The sequence below is a fragment of the Zalophus californianus genome, chromosome X, assembly GCF_009762305.2.
Source record: "Zalophus californianus isolate mZalCal1 chromosome X, mZalCal1.pri.v2, whole genome shotgun sequence".
NCBI lineage: Eukaryota > Metazoa > Chordata > Mammalia > Carnivora > Otariidae > Zalophus > Zalophus californianus.
In genome coordinates, this window is record NC_045612.1 from 23,489,675 (window position 1) to 23,510,409 (window position 20,735).

The window sequence follows — 20,735 nt, forward strand, 5'->3', positions numbered from 1 at the left end:
ATGTCAAAGAGGCTACTGCCTGAGTTCTCGTCTAGGATTTTGATGGTTTCCAGTTTCACATTTAGGCCTTTCATCCATTTGGAATTGATTTTTATGTATTGTGTAAAAAAGCGGTCCAGTTTCATTCTTCTGCATGTTGCTGTCCAGTTTTCCCAACACTACTTGTTGAAGAGACTGTTTTCCATTGGATATTCTTTCTTGCTTTGTTGAAGATTAGTTGACTATGTAGTTGTGGGTCCATTTCTGGGTTTTCTTTTCTGTTCCATTGATCTATGCGTTTATTTTTGTGCCAGTACCATACTGTCTTGATCACTACAGCTTTGTAATAGAACTTGAAGTCCAGAATTGTGATGCCTCCAGCTTTGCTTTTCTTTTTCAAGATTGCTTTCGCTATTCAGGGTCTTTTGTGGTTCCATACAAATTTTAGGATTGTTTGTTCTAGCTCTGTGAAAATTGTCGCTGATATTTTGATGGGGGTTGCATAAAATGTGTGGATTGCTTTGGGTTATATAGACATTTTAATGATATTTTCTCTTTGAATCAATAAGCATGGACTGTTTTTTTTCCATTTCTTTGTGTCATCTTTAGTTTCTTTCATCAGTATTTTATAGTTTTCAGAGTACAGATATTTTACCTCTTTGGTTAGGTTTATTCTTAGGTATCACATTTTACTTGATTTTTAGATTGTTTAATTCAAATAGTTATTTTCAAAAAATGAATATAAATCCCAGGTAATCAGTTTAATCTATGGAACATTAATTCTAGACTACACTGGCTCTAATAATCTGAGAAGATATTGTTTAACTTCATTATAATAGTTTCTTTACATGAAATTTATTTCAAATTTGAAAGGTGAATATTTTCTTAAAATAAGTGACCATAAATTATATTAAAATATTTGTTCAACTTTACTATATCAGTTGGTTCATTTAAAATATCATTTTATTCATTCCTTAAATTCAAAATGGATGAAAGACCTAATTGTGAGACAGGAAACCATCAAATCCTCGAGGAGAACACAGGCAGCAACCTCTTTGACCTCCATGATAAGAACTTTTTACTAGACACGTCACTGGAGGCAAAGAAACAAAAGCAAAAATGAACTAACTATTGGGACTTTATCAGAATAAAAAGCTTCTGCACAGTGAAAAAAACCCCACAAATAATCCAGTTAAGAAATGGCCAGAGGACATAAACAGACATTTTTTTTTTCCAATGAAGACATCCAGGTGGCTAACAGACACATGAAAAGATGCTCAACATCACTCATCATCAGGGAAATACAAGTCAAAACCAAAATGAGATGCCACCTCACACCTGTCAGAATGGCTAAAATTAACAACACAAGAAACAACAAGTGTTAGTAATGATGGGGAGAAAGGGGAACCCTCTTGCATTGTTTTTGGGAATGCAAACTGGTGCAGCCACTCTGGAAAATAGTATAGGGGTTCCTCAAAAAGTTAAAAAATAGAACTACCTTCTGACCCAGCAATTCCACTACTAGGTATTTACCCAAAGGATACAAAAGTACAGAATGGAAGGTGTACATGCACCCTGATGTTTATAGCAGCATTATTAACAATAGCCAAACTATGAAGAGAGCCCAAATGTCCATTGACTGATGAATTGATAAAGAAAATATAGTGTATATATACATATATATATATACATAAATATATTACTCAGCCATCAAGAAGAATGAAATCTTACCATTTGCAAAGATGTGGATGGAGCTAGAGTTATTATGCTAAGTGAAATAAGTTATTCAGAGAAAGACAAATACCATATGATCTCACTCACATGTCGAATTTAAGAAAGAAAACAGATGAATATATGGGAAAGGGAAAAAAAGAGAGGGGGAAACAAACCATAAGAGACTCTTAACAATAAAGAACAAACTGAGGGTTGATGGACAGAGGTGGTTGGAGATGGGCTAGATGGGTGATGGGTATTGAAGATGGCACTTCTTGTGATGAGTACTGGGTGATGTATGTAAGTGATGAATCAATGAATTCTACTCCAGAAACAAATATTGCACTGTACATTAACTTAAATTTAAATAAAAATTATTTTATTCATTTTTTAAGATTTATTTATTTTTATTGCTATGGTAATTACCATATATTACATCATTAGTTTTTGATGTAGTGTTCCATGATTCATTGTTTCCGTATAACAGCCAGTGCTCCATACAGAACATGCCCTCTTTAATACCCATCACCAGGCCAACCCATCCTCCCACCCCCCCCCTCTAGAACCCTCAGATGTTTTTCAAAGTTCATTGTCTCTCATGATTCGTCTCCCCCTCCGATTTCACCCCCTTCATTCTTCCCCTCCTGCTATCTTCTTCTTTTTATTTTTTAACATACATTGTATTATTTGTTTCAGAGGTACAGATCTGTGATTCAACAGTCTTGCACAATTCACAGTGCTCACCATAGCACATATCCTCCCCAATGTTTATCACCCAGCCACCCCATCCCTCCCACCCCCCACCATTCCAGCAACTCTCAGTTTGTTTCCTGAGATTAAGAATTCCTCATATCAGTGAGGTCATATGATACATGTCTTTCTCTGATTGACTTATTTTGCTCAGCATAACACCCTCCAGTTCCATCCACGTCGTTGCAAATGGCAAGATTTCATTCCTCTTGATGGCTGCATAATATTCCATTGTATATATATACCACATCTTCTTTACCCATTCATTTGTCGATGGACATCTTGGCTCTTTCCATAGTTTGGCTATTGTGGACATTGTTGTCATAAACATTGGGGTGCACATACCCCTTCGGATCCCTACATTTGTATCTTTGTGGTAAATACCCAGTAGTGCAATTGCTGGGTCATATGGTAGCTCTATTTTCAACTTTTTGAGGAACCTCCATACTGTTTTCCAGAGTGGCTGCACCAGCTTGCATTCCCACCAACAGTGTAGGAGAGTTCCCTTTTCTTTGCATCCCCGCCAACATCTGTCGTTTCCTGACGTGTTAATTTTAGCCATTCTGACTGGTGTGAGGTGGTATCTCACTGAGGTTTTGATTTGGATTTCCCTGATGCTGAGCGATGTTGAGCACTTCTTCATGTCTGTTGGCCATTTGGATTGTCTTCTTTGGAAAAATGTCTGTTCATGTCTTCTGCCCATTTCTTGATTGGATCATTTGTTCTTTCGGTGTTGAGTTTGGTTAAGTTCTTTGTAGATTTTGGATACTAGCCCTTTTTCTGAAATGTCATTTGCAAATATCTTCTCCCATTCTGTCAGTTGTCTCTTGGTTTTGTTGACTGTTTCTTTTGCTGTGCAAAAGGTTTTATCTTGGTAAAGTCCCAATAGTTCATTTTTGCCCTTGCTTTCCTTGACTTTGGCGATGTTTCTAGGAAGAAGTTGCTGTGGCTGAGTCAGAAGAGGTTGCTGCCTGTGTTCTCCTTTAGGATTTTGATGGACTCCTGTCTCACACTTAGGTCTTTCAACCATTTAGAGTCTATTTTTGTGTGTGGTGTAAGGAAATGGTCCAGTTTCATTTTTCTGCATGTGGTTGTCCAATTTTCCCAACACAATTTGTTGAAGAGACTGTCTTTTTTCCATTGGACATCCTTTCCTGCTTTGTCAAAGATGAGTTGACCATAGAGTTGAGGGTCAATTTCTGGGCTCTCTATTCTGTTCCGTTGATCTATGTGTCTGTTTTTGTGCCAGTACCATACTGTCTTGATGATGACAGCTTTATAATGGAGCTGGAAGTCCGGAATTATGATGCCACCAGCTTTGCTTTTCTTTTTCAACATTCCTCTGGCTCTTTGGCATCTTTTCTGGTTCCATACAAATCTTGGGATTATTTGTTCCATTTCTTTGAAGAAAATGGATGGTATTTTGATAGGGATTGCATTGAATGTGTAGATTGCTCTAGGTAGCATTGACATCTTCACAATATTTGTTCTTCCAATCCATGAGCATGGAACGTTTTTCCATTTCTTTGTGTCTTCCTCAATTTCTTTCATGAGAATTTTATAGTTTTCTGAGTACAGATCCTTTGCCTCTTTGGTTAGATTTATTCCTAGGTGCCTTATGGTTTGGGTACAATTGTAAATGGGATTGACTCCTTAATTTCTCTTTCTTTGGTCTTGTTGTTGGTGTATAGGAATGCCACTGATTTCTGTGCATTGATTTTATATCCTGCTGCTTTACTGAATTCCTGTATGAGTTCTAGCAGTTTTGTGGTGGAGTCTTTTGGGTTTTCCACATAAAGTATTTTATCATCTGCAAAAAGTGAGAGTTTGACTTCTTCTTTGCCAATTTGGATGCCTTTTATCTCTTTTTGTTTTCTGATTGCTAGGACTACAAATACTGTGTTGAATAGCAGTGGTGATATTGGACATCCCTGCCATGTTCCTGACCTTAGGTGGAAAACTCTCAGTATTTCCCCATTGAGAATGATATTTGCTATGGGTTTTTCATAGATGACTTTTATGATATTGAGGTATGTACCCCCATCCCTATATTCTGAAGAGTTTTGATCAAGAAAGGATGCTGTACTTTGTCAGATGCTTTTTCTGCATCTCATGAGAGGATCATATGATTCTTGTTCTTTCTTTTATTAATGTACTGTAAAACGTTGATTGATTTGCAGATGTTGAACAAACCTTGCAGCCCAGGGATAAATCTCTCTTGGTCGTGGTGAATAATCCTTTTAATGTACTATTGTAGCCTATTGGCTAGTATTTGGTGAGAATTTTTGTACCCATGTTCATCAAGGATATTGGTCTGTCATTCTCCTTTTAATGGGATCTTTGGTTTGGGGATCAAGGTAATGGTGGCCTCATAAAACGAGTTTGGAAGTTTTCCTTCCATTTCTATTTTTTGGAACAGTTTTAGAAGAATAGGTATTAATTCTTCTTTAAATGTTTGGTAGAGTTCCAATGGGAAGCCATCTGGCCCTAGGCTTTTTTTTTGTTGGGAGATTTTTGATGACTGCTTCAATTTCCTTAGTGGTTATAGGTCTGTTCAGGTTTTCTATTTCTTACTGGTTCAGTTTTAGTAGTTGATACATCCCTAGGAATGCATCCATTTCTTCCAGGTTATCTAACTTGCTGTCATATAGTTGCTCATAATATGTTCTTATAATTGTTTGTATTTCTTTGGTGTTGGTTGTGATCTCTCCTCTTTCATTCATGATTTTGTTGATTTGGGTCATTTCTCTTTTCTTTTTGATAAGTCTGGCCAGGGGTTTATCAATCTTGTTAATTCTTTTAAAGAACCAGCTTCTAGTTTTGTTGATCTGTTCTACTGTTCTTTTGGTTTCTAGTTCATTGATTTCTGCTCTGATCTTTATTATTTCTCTTCTTCTGGGTTTAGGTTTTATTTGCTGTTCTCTCTCCAGCTCCTTTAGGTGTAGGTTTAGGTTCTGTATTTGAGACCTTTCTTGTTTCTTGAGAAAGGCTTGTATTGCTATATACTTTCCTCTTAGGGCTGCCTTTGCTGCATCCCAAAGATTTTGAACAGTTGTGTTTTCATTTCATTGGTTTCCATGAATTTTTTAAATTCTTCTTTAATTTCCTGGTTGACCCATTCATTCTTTTTTTTTTTAAGATTTTTTATTTATTTATTCATGAGAGACAGAGAGAGAGAGGGAGAGAGAGAGAGAAGCAGAGGGAGAAGCAGGCTCCCAAGGAGCAGGGAGCCCGATGCGGGACTCGATCCCAGGACCCTGGGATCATGACCTGAGCCGAAGGCAGATGCTTAACCATCTGAGCCACCCAGGCACCCAGACCCATTCATTCTTTAGTAGGATTCTCTTTAGCATCCATGTATTTGAGTTCTTTCCAACTTTCCTCTTGTGATTGAGTTCTAGTTTCAAAGCACTGTGGTCTGAAAATATGCAGGGAATGATCCCAATATTTTGGTACCAGTTGAGACCTGATTTGTGACCTAGGATGTGATCAATTCTGGAGAATGTTCCATGGGCACTAGAGAAGAATGTGTATTCTGTTGCTTTGGGATGGAATGTTCTGAATATATCTGTGAAGTCCATTTGGTCCAATGTGTCATTTAAAGTCTTTATTTCCTTGTTGATCTTTTGCTTAGATGATCTGTCCATTTCAGTGAGGGGGGTGTTAAAGTCCCCCACTATTATTGTATTGTTATAAATGTATTTCTTTGCTTTTGTTATTAATTGGCTTATATATTGGAGGCTCCCATGTTAGGAGCATAGATATTTACAGTTGTTAGATCTTCTTGTTGGATAGACCCTTTAAGTATGGTAAAGTGTCCTTCCTCATCTCTCATTACAGTCTTTGGTTTAAAATCTAATTTGTCTGATATAAGGATTGCTACCCCAGCTTTCTTTGGTGTCCATTAGCGTGGTAAATGGTTTTCCACCCCCTTGCTTTCAATCTGGAAGTGTCTTTCAGTCTAAAATGAGTCTCTTGCACAGAGAATATTGATGGGTTTTGTTTTTTTATCCAATCTGATAGCCTGTGTCTTTTGATTGGGGCTTTTAGCCCATTTACATTCAGGGTAACTATCAAAAGATATGAATTTAGTGCCATTGTATTGCCTGTAAAGTTAGTGTTATTGTGTGTTGTCTGTCTTCCTTTCTGGTCTATGTTGCTTTTAGGCTCTCTCTTTGCTTAGAGGACCCTTTTCAATATTTCCTGTATGGCTGGTTTTGTGTTTGCAAAGTCCTTTATTTTTTGTTTCTCCTGGAAGCTTTTTATCTCCCCTTCTTTTTTCAATGATAGCCTAGCTGGATATAGTATTCTTGGCTGCATATTTTTCTCATTTAATGCTCTGAATATATCATGCCAGTCCTTTCTGGCCTACTAAGTCTCTGCCGAGAGGTCTGCTGCCAATCTAATGTTTCTACCATTGTAGATTACAGATCTCTTCTCCCAAGCTGCTTTCAGAATTTTCTCTTTGTCTCTGAGACTCATAAGTTTTACGATTAGATGTCGGGGTGTTGACCTATTTTTATTTTGAGGGGGATTCACTCTGCCTCCTGGATTTTGATGCCTGTTTCCTTCCCCAAATTAGGGAAGTTCTCTGCTATAATTTGCTCCAATATACCTTCCCCCCCCCCCCCCGTCTCTCTCCTTCTTCTGGGATCCCAATTATTCTAATCTTGTTTTGTTTTATGGTATCACTTATCTCTTGAATTCTGCCCTCGTGATCCAGTAGTTGTTTATCTCTCTTTTTTCAGCTTCTTTATTTTCCATCATTTGGTCTTCTATATAACTAATTCTCTCTTCTGCCTCATTTATCCTAGCAGTTAGAGCCCCCATTTTTAATTACACCTCATTAATAGCCTTTTTGATTTCAACTTGGTTAAATTTTAGTTCTTTTATTTCTCCAGAAAGGGTTTCTCTAATAATGTCCATGCTTTTTTCAAGCCAACCTAGTATCTTTAAAGTCATCATTCTGTACTCTATTTCCGACATCGTACTAATGTCCATATTGAGTAGGTCCCTGGCAGTTGGTACTGCCTCTTGTTCTTTTTGTTGAGGTGATTTTTTTTCATCTTGTCATTTTGTCCAGAGGAGACTTCCAGAAAGTGGTTTTTTTTCTGTTCAGTGAGTTGTTGCTATTCTTTTTTTCGATCTCCTGTTGAGTTCGTAGGTGTTCAGAATGGCTTGATCCCTATCCAGCTGAATTCCTGGGACCAGAAGAAATCCAGGTCTTCTACTCCTCCACCATCTTGCTCCTCCTCCCTATTTTATGCATTCTTAAGTATAATTGAAGGTCACTCCTCAAAGATTTTACTCTTTCATCCCTTTATATAATTTTTCTGCTGCACAGATGATTCATCTAACAATTAAATACCACTTTGACTCCTGATAATAACTAAGTTTCATCTCAACTATAAACTTCCACATATAGGTGGTTGCTACTTGAGGTCTTACATTCAGAGGGGTTATGAAGCCATTAATATTGAAAAATAGTGTTGTGATTAATTAACCCTGTCTTCTATGATCAAGTGGCGGAGTCACTTTGTATATACAGGTCTTAGCATGATTTATTCTCGCCCACTAGACTGTAGGCATAGAGAAGATATTTCATACTTTAGTATCAACTTAAACTACCTTATATATAGTAGACAATAAATACTCAAATAACATTCTTCCACTCACAACTAAAGATTATCTGCAAAATCAGTCTCTTTGCTTTGGTTTCTGTTTTTTATACAATGTAGTAAAATATATAAGAAAAATCAATTTCTGGGCGCCTGGGTGGCTCAGATGGTTAAGCGTCTGCCTTCGGCTCAGGTCATGATCCCAGGGTCCTGGGATCGAGTCCCGCATCCGGCTCCCTGCTCCTTGGGAGCCTGCTTCTCCCTCTGCTTCTCTCTCTCTCTCTCTCTCTCTCTCCCTCTCTCTCTCTCCCTCTGTCTCTCTCATGAATAAATGAATAAAATCTTTAAAAAAATCAGTTTCTTCTGGGACGCCTGGGTGGCACAGTTAGTTAAGTGTCTGCCTTCAGGTCAGGTCATGATCCCAGAGTCCTGGGATCAAGTCCTGCATTGGGTTCCTTGCTCAGCGTGGAGCCTGCTTCTCACTTTCCTGCTACTCCCTCTGCTTGTACTCTCTCTCTCTGACAAATAAATAAAATCTTTAAAAAAAAGAAAAATTAATTTCTTCAATTTTAAGTTTGAGTTAATTATGTCCAGTAAAAGTGCAAATTTTAAAAATATTCTCGCAACCAAATGCCAGATTAGTAATGCCTTAAAATTGTACCCATTTTCATAAAAGTAACAATCAAATCCCCAAAGAAATAATAATTGCAATAATAATAATAATAGATAATACATTGATTTTATTATCTTCAGACATAGCTTTTAAGCAGTATTAAAAACCAACCCATTAATATAACATAATAAAACTTAAAAATGTCCACCCATTAATTACTCACAATATTTCTATGAAGTTGATGCTATCAATATACTCACAAAGATGGTGAGTGAGTTTCTCAAGGTCACATAGCTAGCAAATGGCAGAGTAGTCAGGGTTTTCTGTCTATGATTTTAAGCACTTTGCTAATTTAATTAGAAAGGAAGAAACATAGGAAGGGAAAGAAGTGAGGTATCAAGTTGAGAGGGACCATGAGAGCAGCCGACCATGGCAGGAGGAGTATTTTATCACTGATAGTGTTTAGAAATGCTGGCATATGTTAATAATAAAAACAGACTGACATTTGATCTATTTAGTTGTTTAAAAATTATTTTTAAGTAGAGCACCCTCTTATTGGCTGCATCCGTGGCACACTATTCTCACCTCATCCCCTTCCCCTTTCATCTGGAATTGCTTTGTTGGGGAATGAAGTCATGTTTAACAAACTAACTTGCTTTCAATCAGGGCTATCCCAAGTTAACCACATCTCCACCTCCAGCTGTGTACATCATATATCCGCTTAAGAAATGTTTGTTGGGGCACCTGGGTGGCTCAGTTAGTTAAGCATCTGACTCTTGATTTTGGCTCAGGTCATGATCTCAGGGTTGTGGGATCAAGCCCCGCATTGTGCTCAGTGTGGAGTCTGCTTGTCCCTCTCCCTCTGCTCCTCCCCCAACCAGCTCTCTCTCTCTCTCTCAAATAAATAAATAAATAATCTTTAAAAAGGAGAGAAATATTTGTTTAGGGATATATGAATAACAGATATATGTATAGGGATGAATGCCAGATATATGTATAGGGATACAAAGATGAATATGAAACATTATCTGGCTTTGTTTATGGAAAATATTCATTGAAGTATAATCAAAACAATGACAACAAGTGTCCACAAATTCTGTAGCCATTTGAGGCTGCCCTCTTTTTTACTTTTCAGCCAATCATAGTCAAAAGTTCTATCCTGGGTGATGGCAGAAAGTCTAATTTCTCTTTTAAGAACTACTGAGTATTCTCAGGACATGCTTATAGTCTCCTTCTGATTGATATCACTCTTCATTTTAAATATATTTTCTGGGTTTTATGCCATTCATCTATGGCCATCTTATAACTGCTCCCCAAACTGCTAAAGTTGCTTGTTCCAACATGTTTCTCCAAGTTGGCTTTATTACTAGGGAAATGTAGCCCAGACCACCTCTATTCACCAAAGCACTGCTGACTCTAGGCTATAGTGTTTGAAAAAATTTACTGAAAACTTGAGGATAACAAAAGAAAATACAACACAAGGGGGAAAAGACCAATAAATTATTTAATCTGAAATCTGTCTGTTTTTCCCTTTTACAGGGTTTCCTACTACCTACTGTCCATTTCCTTCATTAGTTTTCATCTTGTTAAGTCATTTTTCTGGCGCTCACTCAACTATCTTCCACCTACCTTCACTGTTTCCATTGTCTCAAGCTCATAGGCATTCTCTTGAGCCCTATTATAGAGCCAAAATCTCCCTATTTCTTTCAATCCAGGAGAAGCTAAAGGTCAATCAACGTAAGAAAAATCTCTTCATTGTCTCAACTTCACTGTTACAAGTACAGGCTTTTACTTCACATTTTATGGTTTAAGGGGCAGTTAAATGTTATAATCTGACTCAAAAGTCCTTAAATATTGTAAAACAACTTGATAAACAGGTCTGAAAACAAAAGGTCTTTATTGTACACTTCCTTCCAAATATCTCTAATAACAGAAATCAGTTTGGCTCCAACAGCACAGGATGTCTGGCCCTGATACAGATGAACGAGTCACATAGCCCCTTCCTTCCTTCCTTTCTTCCTTTCTTCCTTCCTTCCTTCCTTCCTTCCTTCCTTCCTTCCTTCCTTCCTTCCTTCCTTCCTTCCTTCCTTCCTTCCCTCCCTCCCTTCCTTTATTCTTTTGCTTCCTTTTTTCCTTCTTTTCAAGAGAATTCTCATTGATTTATAATCTATCCCTTTGCCCTAAACTGTCCCAATCATCTATATTGATGTCCTCAAACACTAAGTCAGGCAGCACAAATTCAGATGCTTACAAGAAACAAGAATATAACGGAGTATAATGAACTGGGAGGGGTGTTTGGAAAATTAGAGTGCTTGCCTCATCTGAAGGGAATATCTATTCCTCACTTTTGACTGATTGATGACATTGGGAAATGTAAGGTCAGTGTTGCTAGATCTTACAAATTTTCAAGGGAGGTTATAAATCCAAATTTGTACTCATTCCCTCAATTTTTAAACATTGAAACTGTATTCAAAGTAATCATTAAAACACTAATCAAAATTAAGTTAATAACTAATAATTATTACCATTATTATCAATGGGCAAGGCAATACATGTATATAAGCTGCCACTGTGTTCCTTTTACTGAGTCTATATATAGTCCAGCTGTTTCTCCTTGGCATTTAAGCATAAGGAAAAGCTAGTTACCATAATTTTTAAAATATCTATTTTCTGAATCCTATGCTAACCTTGTGTGTATTCTTTTCCTTTCAATAAGAAAATATAAAAAGGAATGTGGTTCTGTGAGAGACATCAAAGATGGTGGAGTAGGAGGACCCTAGGATCCTCTCATCCCAGGAGCAAAACTAGATAACTACTAAATCATCCCAAATACCCCAGAAATTGGCCTGAAGACTGACAGAACAAATTCCATAACTCAAGGGAGATCGGAAGTGTGGAGACATGGTTTGGGGGAGAAACAGATCATGGATGCTGTGGAGGGGGGGCAACCCTGGTTGCAGAGAAGGGCAAGAGAGAGAAGAGCACACAGGGGAATGTACAAGGAGAATATTTCCCCAAAGCCATTGCCTTGGAATATGAGAGGGGCTGAATTTTGAGAGTTTGTGCAAGCAGAGGGGCTTAAAACCTGAAGCTTTAAAGGTCAGTGGACTTGGCTGGCATACAGCCTGAAGGGCACTGCCCTACTCCTGGAGACAAGGCAGGAAAACAATAGAGGGGCAGATAGCACAGAAACAGTGATCTGAAAAACACCTGGAGCACACAGTGGGGAGAGCATCCCTGGAAAGCAGTATTCATGGAGACACCTCTCCAAGAACAGGGGAGCTAGTAGGTTCCATTTTCCTCCCCTGTCCCTCAGCATAAACATAAAGCCACCTGCTGGAAGCGGTTCAGCTTCTACACTGGTTGCCTAACTTGCTTATATGAAGCCCCACCCCCTTGCACTATGGCAGGACATCCAGTTCTCAGTCAAGCTTGCCTCAGTCCCAGCCTGGCAAGCCCCTCCCCCAAAAGACGAGTGTAGACCCCTGCCTATACTGTGTCTCTAAAGCCTGGAGTTTTAAAGGTCAGCAGGCTTGGCTGAAATAGAGCCAGGAGGACACTGCTCTGCTCCTTCTGAAGGGAAACAACCAAGGGGCATGCAGCAGGGAGACAGCATCTGGAAAATGCCTGGGGCACACAGAGGGGAGAATATTCACTATTCTAGGAGTGCTTCCCTAATAAGCAGCATTCAGGTAGATGTCTCTCCAGGAGAAAAGGAGCTTGCTGGCACCATTTCTCTCCCCCACCCTTCAGCATAAACTCAGCATAAACACAGAGCCACCTGAAGGAAACAGCTCAGCAAGGACACTACCTGCCTAACTTGCTTACACAAAGACCCACCCCTCTATGCTCTGGTGGAACTGCCCTTCTCATTCAAGCTTGCCTCAGTCCTGGCATAGCGGGGCACCTTCCCAAAGAAGACCAGCACAAGCCCTTGCCCACACCACATCTCCCAACCAGAAAGTTCTGCAGGGCCCCAGATCTGGTGGAGTTGGTGTCAAGTCTCATTTCACAAGCAGACCAGAGCACACCTACTTAAGCCATTCAGGCCAGCGACCAAAGACTGCCCACAGAAGACAAGGAGAGTCTATGCAGACAGCTGGCCTGAAGGATAGAGCAGCCAAAACACAACAGCAGAGAACACACAGCACATACCAGAGATAATCCCTGAAGCACCAGGACAAAACAAATGAATAGTGGATCACTATATCAAAAACTAATGATGTATTGTATGGTGACTAACATAACATAATAAAATAAAATAAAAAATAAGTAAAAAAAAAACAAAATCAAATTTCATTCTTGTTATTGGTCTAAGAAGTTTTCTTATTTCTTGGATTCAATATTCATTCAATCATGGTAAATTGTGCATTTTTAGGAATTAACTGTTTTTTTCCCTAAGTTATCTGATTTGTCAGTATATATTGTTGATAGTAATCTGTTATCACACTATGTATTTCTGTGGTTATCTGTTGTATTGTTTTCTCTTCCTTTCACATTTTGATTTTTTGGGTCTTCTCTCTCTTTTTTTTCTTATTTAATGAGTAAAAGCATTGCCAATTATGTTTACTTTTTGGAAAAATTAGTCATTACATTTTTTTATTATGTTAGTCACCATACAGTATTTCATTAGTTTTTGATGTAGTGTTCCATGATTCATTGTTTGCATATAACACCCAGTGCTCATTGCAAAACGTGCCCTCTTTAATACCCATCACCAGGATAACCTATCCCCTAAACCTCTCCCCTCCAAAATCCTCAGTTTGTTTCCCAGAGTCCATAGTCTCTCATGGTTCCTCTCCCCCTCTGATTTCACCACCTTCATTTTTCCCTTCATTTTCCTAATGTCCTCCATGCTATTCCTTATATTCCACATATAAGTGAAACCATATGATAATTGTCTTTCTCTGCTTGACTTATTTCACTCAACATAATCCCTCCAGTTCCATCCATGTCGATGCAAATGGTGGGTGTTCATCCTTTCTGGTGGCTGAGTAATATTCCATTGTATATATGGACCACATCTTCTTTATCCATTCCTCTGTTGAAGGGCATCTCGGCTCCTTCCACAGTTTGGCAATTGTGGACATTGCTGCTATGAACATTGGGGTGCATAGGGCCCTTCTTTTCACTACCTCTGTATCTTTGGGGTAAATACCCAGTAGTGCAATTGCTGGGTCATTTGCAAATATCTTCTTCCACTCCATGCCTTTGTTTCGTTGACAGTTTCCTTTGCTGTACAGAAGCTTTCTATCTTGATGAAGTCCCAAAAGTTCATTTTTTCCTTTGTTTCCTTTGCCTTTGGAGACGTGTCTTGAAAAAAGTTGCTGTGGCCAATGTCGAGGAGGTTACTGCCTATGTTCTCCTCTAGGATTTTGATGGATTCTTGCCTCACATTGAGGTCTTTCATCCATTTTGAGTATTTTTTTTTAAGATTTTCTTTCTTTATTTGAGGAGAGAATGAGAGAGAGCACATGAGAGGGGTTAGGGTCAGCGGGAGAAGCAGACTCCCTGCCGAGCAGGGAGCCCAATGTGGGACTTGATCCAGAGATTCCAGGATCATAACCTGAGCAGAAAGCAGTCACTGAACCAACTGAGCCACCCAGGCGCCCCTCCATTTTGAGTTTATCTTTACATATGGTGTAAGAGAATGGTCAAGTTTCATTCTTCTGTGTATAGCTGTCCAATTTTTTCAGCACCATTTATTGAAGAGACTGTCTTTTGGGTATTTTTTCCTGCCTTGTTGAAGATTAGTTGACCTTAGAGTTGAGGGTTCAAATCTGGGCTCTCTATTCTGTTCCATTGGTCTATGTGTCGGTTTTTGTGCCACTACCATGTTGTCTTGGTGATCACAGCTTTGTAATACAGCTTGAAATCAGGCAACATGATGACCCCAGCTTTGTTTTTCTTTTCCAACATTTCCTTGGAGATTCAGGGTCTTTTAAGATTCCATACAAATTTTAGGATTGTTTGTTCCAGGACTTTGAAAAATGCCATTGGTATTTTGATCAGGATAGCATTGAAATTATAGATTGCTCTGGGCAGCATAGATATTTTAACGATGTTTATTCTTCCAACCCATGAGCATGGAATGTTTTTCCATCTTTTTGTGTCTTCTTCAATTTCTTTCATAAGTGTTCTGTAGTTTCTAGATTATAGATCCTTTACCTCTTTGGTTAGGTTTATTCCAAGGTATCTTATGGGTTTTGGCACTATTGTAAATGGAATTGATTTCCTAATTTCTCTTTCTACATTGTTAGTGTATAGAAAAACAACTGATTTCTGTGCACTGATTTTGTATCCTGCCACATTACTGAATTGCTGTATGAGTTCTAGTAATTTGGGGTGGAGTCTTTGGGCTTTCCACATAAAGTATCATGTCATCTGTGAAGAGAGTTTGACTTCTTTGCCAATTTGAATACATTTTATTTCTTTTTGTTGTCTGATTGCTGTTGCTAGGACTTCTAGTACTATGTTGAATAATAGTGGTGATAGTGGGCATCCTTGTCCTGTTCCTGATCTTAAGGTAAAAGCTCTCAGCTTTTCCCCAGAGAGCTTTTCCTCATTTACAATGATATTCACTGTGGGCTTTTCATAGATGGTTTTTATGAATTTGAAGACTGTTCCCTCTATCTCTATGCTCTGAAGAGTCTCAGTCAGGAAAGGAAGATGTATTTTGTCAAATGGTTTTTCTGCATCAATTGAGAGGACCATATGGTTCTTCTATCTCCTTTTATTGTGTTCTATCACACTGATTGATTTGCAAATGTTGAACCACGCTTGCATCCCAGGGATAAATCCCACTTTGTCATGATGGATAATCCTTTTAATGTACTGTTGGATCCTATTGGCCAGGAGCTTGTTGAGAATTTTGGCATCCATATGCATCAGGGATATTGGTCTGTAATTCTCCTTTTTGATGGGGTCTTTGCCTGATTTTGGGATCAAGGTAATGCTGGCCTCATAGAATGAGTTTGGAAGTTTTCCTTCTGTTTCTATTTCTTAAAACAGCTTCAGGATAATAGGTATTATTTCTTCTTTAAATGTTTGGTAGAATTCCCCTGGGAATCCATCAGGCCCTGGACTCTTGTTTTTCTGGAGGTTTTTGATCACTGCTTCAATTTCATTACTGGTTATTGGTCTATTCAGATTGTCAATTTCTTCCTGTTTCAGTCTTGGTAGTTCATAGGTTTCCAGGAAGGCGTCCATTTCTTCCAGGTTGCTTAATTTATTGGCATATAGCTGTTGATAATAGTTTCTAATAATTGTTTCCATTTCCTTAGTGATCTTTTTCCTTGTGATATCTCCCCTTTCATTCATAATTTTATTAATTTGGGTCCTTTCTCTTTTCTTTTGGATAAGTCTGACCAGATGTTTTTCAATCTTATTAACCCTTTCAAAGAACCAGCGTCTAGTTTCATTGATCTCTTTTACTGTTTTCTGGTTTCTATTGCATTGATCTCTGCTTTAATCTCTATTATTTCTCTTATCCTGCTTGGTTTAGGTTTATTTGCTGTTCTTTCTCCAGCTCCTTTAGGTATAAGTTTAGCTTGCACATTTGGGAATTTTTTAATTTTCTGAGAGTGGCTTGGATGGCTATTTATTTCCCTCTTAGGACTGCCTTTGCAGTATCCCATAGGTTTTGGACTGATGTGTTTTCATTCTCATTGGTTTCCATGAATTGTTTAAGTTTTTCTTTGGTTTCCTGGTTTACCCAAACATTTTTAAGCAGGATGGTTTTTAGCTTCCAAGTGTTTGAAATCCTTCCAAATTTTTTCTTGTGATTGAGTTCCACATTCAAAGCATTGTGGTCTGAGAATATGCAGGGAATAATCTCAGTCTTTTGGTATCAGTTGAGAACTGATTTGTGACCAGTAGGTGTTCTATTCTGGAGAAAATTCCACGTGCATTCAAGAAGAATGAGTATTTTGTTGTTTTAGGATGGAATGTTCTGTATATATCTATGAAGTCCATCTGGTCCAGTGCGTCTTTCAAAGCTCTTGTTTCTTTGTTGGTCATCCGTTTAGATGATCTGTCTATTGCTGAGAGTGGAGTGTTTGAAGTCTCCTACTATTAAAGCATTTTTATCAATATGTTTATTTTGGTTAACAGTTGGCTTATGTAGTTGGCTGCTCCCATTATGGGGGCATAGATATTTACAATTGTTAGATCTTGTTGGATAGACCCTTTAAGAATGATATAATGTCCTTCTGTATCTCTTACTATAGTCTTTAGCTTAAAATCTAATTTGTCTGATTTGAGAATTGCTACCCAAGCTTTCTTTTGAGGTCCGTTGGCATGAAAAAATTGTTCTCCATCCCCTCACTTTCAGTCTGGATGTATCTTTAGGTTCAAAATGAGTCTCTTGTAGACAGCATATGAATGGGTCCTTTTTTTTTTTTTTTAATCCATTCTGCAACCTTGTCCTGTTTCCTGGGAGCATTTAGGCTGTTCACTTTGAGAGTGATTATTGAATGATATGATTTTATTGCCATTATGCTGCCTGTGAATTCCTCGTTTCTATAAATTGTCTCTGTAAATTTCTGTGCTATATCACTCTTGGAGTCTTTCTCCTTTTATAGAACCCCATTTAATATTTCTTGTAGGACTGGCTTGGTGGTCACATATTCCTTCAGTTTCTTCTAGTCTTGGAAGTTCCTTGTCTCTCCATCCATTCTGATTGACAGCCTTGCTGGATATAGTATCCTTGGCTGCATGTTCTTTTCATTTAATACCCTGAATATGTCTTGCCAGTCCTTTCTGGCTTGCCAGGTCTCTGTAGACAAGTCTGATGTTATTCTGATGTTCTTCCCTCTGTACATAAGAAATCTCTTCCCCCTAGCCACTTTCAAGATCGTTTCCTTGGATCTAAGATTTGCGAATTGTACTATTATATGTTGGGCCATCGGTCTGTTCTCATTGATCTTGGGAGGGGTCCTCTCTGCCTCTTGGACATGAATGTTTGTTTCCTTCCCCAGATTAGGGAAGTGCTCCACTATGATTTGCTCAAATATATCTTCTAGACCTCTCTGTCCACCCCCTCAGTGATCCCAATAATTCTGACATTGGAACATTTCATGGCATCATTAATCTCTCTCAGTCTGATCTCTTAGGCTTTAATCTGTTTTACCCAGGCCTCCTCGGTCCCCTTCTTTCCTATCATTTTATCTTCTAGCTCACTAATTTGTTCTTCTGCCTCGTTTACCCTGGCAGCCAGAGTATCCAGTTTAGACTGCATTTCATTCATAGCATTTTTAAGTTCAGCCTGATTAGATCTCATTTCTGTCCTTAGAGATTCTATATTGTTGCTAATATTTTTCTCAAGCCTAGATATCGACTTCATAATCATTACTCTGAAGTCTATTTCCGACATCTTGCTTATATCCATATCCATTAGATTTGTGGCAGAGGCCACAGTCTCTGCTTCTCTGTTGGGGGTTCCTCCTCTTGGTCATTCTGTTGGGGGGTGGTTGAGGGAATATATGGAGGCCAAAGTATTAACCACACCCCAAGCAAGATGCACCTGTTTTATAGGGACTTTAGAGTTGTCATCCTCTTGTTCTTCCAGCCTGTGTTCTAGGGGAGGCCCCTGCCCTGCTGTTACTCAGTCAACCCTGTTTGGGCAGAATTGCCCTGCCCATCGTCGTGGGGGGGGGGCGGGCTCAGTGAGAACCATTTTTGGGGGTGCTTTTGTTCTCTGGCGGCTTTCCACATTTAACTTCTGAGAGTCAGAGTGGAATTGACTTCATCCAAACGTCTGTCTCAGAACACAGTGTGTTCTTCACTGAGCTCTCCAGGCCACACTATCTCTGTTTCTGTCTGGGATGCTAAAAACCACAGGCTCCTTGGTTGTGCACCTCACAGCAAACCTCTCAGAGGTGGAACCCAAGGCCTGGCAGGTCTCTGCCCTTTGTGCTTCTAAAACCACGAGCTGCCCCCGGTTCCCTCACACCCGTACTCTTGGAACCTGTCTGGAGACTGGTTCTTTCCCCACCACTACTGGTCTGGAGTCTGTGCCCAGTCCCCAGCGCAGGATGCTTTTGTGCTCCAGTTTTATATCACCTTCCTGGTACCAGCTTATTGTGGCTCCCTGGTCATTACTTTCAATGTTACATTATTGTTTATTTTGGTCTATTTTACTTATTTCTGATTTTTCTTTGTTACTTCCTTCCTCCTCTACTAAATTTCAGCTAAGTTTCTTCTTTTTTACTTCTTTTTGGTATAATGTTAAGTTCTTTATTTGGATTTTTTTTTTCTTAGTACAAGCATTTCTACCATAAATTTCTCTCTAGCATTTGCTTTTGCTGCATCCCATAGGATATGGGATATTACAACTAATATTGTGTTTTCCTTTGTTTTGAGACATATTTTGATTTGCCATTTGATTTCTTATTTGGCCCATTGCTTGTGCTGTAGTGTGTTGTTTAATATTTACATATTAAATATTCAGTGTTTTTTCAAAGGACTGTGGTTTAGTATGATTACATAGACTTAGTTTCTACTCATTGAGACCCCATATCAGCTTATGTCTAGACATCTAGAACATAAATAAATTGGCATTTGTTTATCTGGATATTTCATCTATATGGTGCTTAGAAACATCAGCATGACTGGGTGTTCAATTTTTATCTGTTGTTTGCCATCATATAGCTATAAATACAGGGATACCTAATGTTACTTTTGTTATGCTTTTTGGTCCTTTTTCCTTGAGAATTCCAAACATCTTGTACAGATAAGGTACTTTTATTATTATTATTATTATTATTATTACATTTTGGATCTTTTATTTACTTCATTTTTTTCTGTTTATCTTCCACAGAGATTGCTACCTTGTTGTTCATACTTTACTTGATCAAAGCCTATACTATGGCCCATAAACAAGTCTGCTTCTGCTAAAAACTGATTATATTAGATTGAATGATACAAATTACTATTCTTGTAGATCAAAATGTCAAATATCAGCAATTTCACGTGGTTTATAATAACTAAAATATTATCACTTTGGACCATATTGATGCCAAAATCAATCTGAATTTAAATTCAATTGTTAAACTTTAAAATATTGCTACTCAAACTCTCAATACAATGCATCCTCATTCTTCATTTGCAATGACAATACAAGAAATAGAAATAAAGCCTATTGATTTTTCCTTTATAATTCATATCCTAAAATCCTATCTTTTTTCCATGTTTATTGTTTTATCTTAGTCTGATGGGTCCCAAAGGACTTAAAGTCTGAAATCTTAGAGTTGATGCTTAATTGATTAGCTGACTCCACATTGTAATAAACAAATGCATACACTTCTTTCTCCACAAAACAGCTAAACAAAGTTCGCTCTTTTTACACTATGGGCAATTGTAAAGTGTATCACAAGTAATTATTTACTGATATGAAAGTACCACTTACAAATAATTTAAATAATACATTTGGCTAGATTCACAATTATCCCTATAATGACATTCTCTTCCATTCAGAAACTCTTATGTGAAAAAGAAGGGGATGGAACTAGACTTCTTACTCTGGGAGTTGCACATATCTCTGGGTACACCCATGGGAATGCATTACTCAACTGAATGCCATCAATAAGATATGTTATCAAAGAAAAAATGTTGAGAACTAAAGTGGTACAAGATAACAATACAAATGTGTCAACATGCTTTTCATAGTTTTCCACAACTTGACCTATTTCAGCATATATATTCTCTATGTGAAACCTCTCCTCCAGCTCAGCAGGGCAATTTATTCCCCCAAGAATATGAACTATGCATTCCTGCCCTTACTTTAGTTATAGAAAAAGAGTTTCTTATTAGAAGTGCAAACTCATATTATTTGATAATGTTTGCCTAAAATACTATTAGGAAGTGGGATAGTCAGAAAAGGATTGTCATGTGGGACCTCTTATATCCAAATCCTAGTCAGTGCTATTTCACCATCCTGAAATACCACTTCTTTTCTCTGTCAACAAGTAATGATATTTTGATATTACATATCTTTCAAGTTCTGATTATATACCAATATCTGCTAGAAAAAATACATTCATTTATTATACTAGGCATTCACT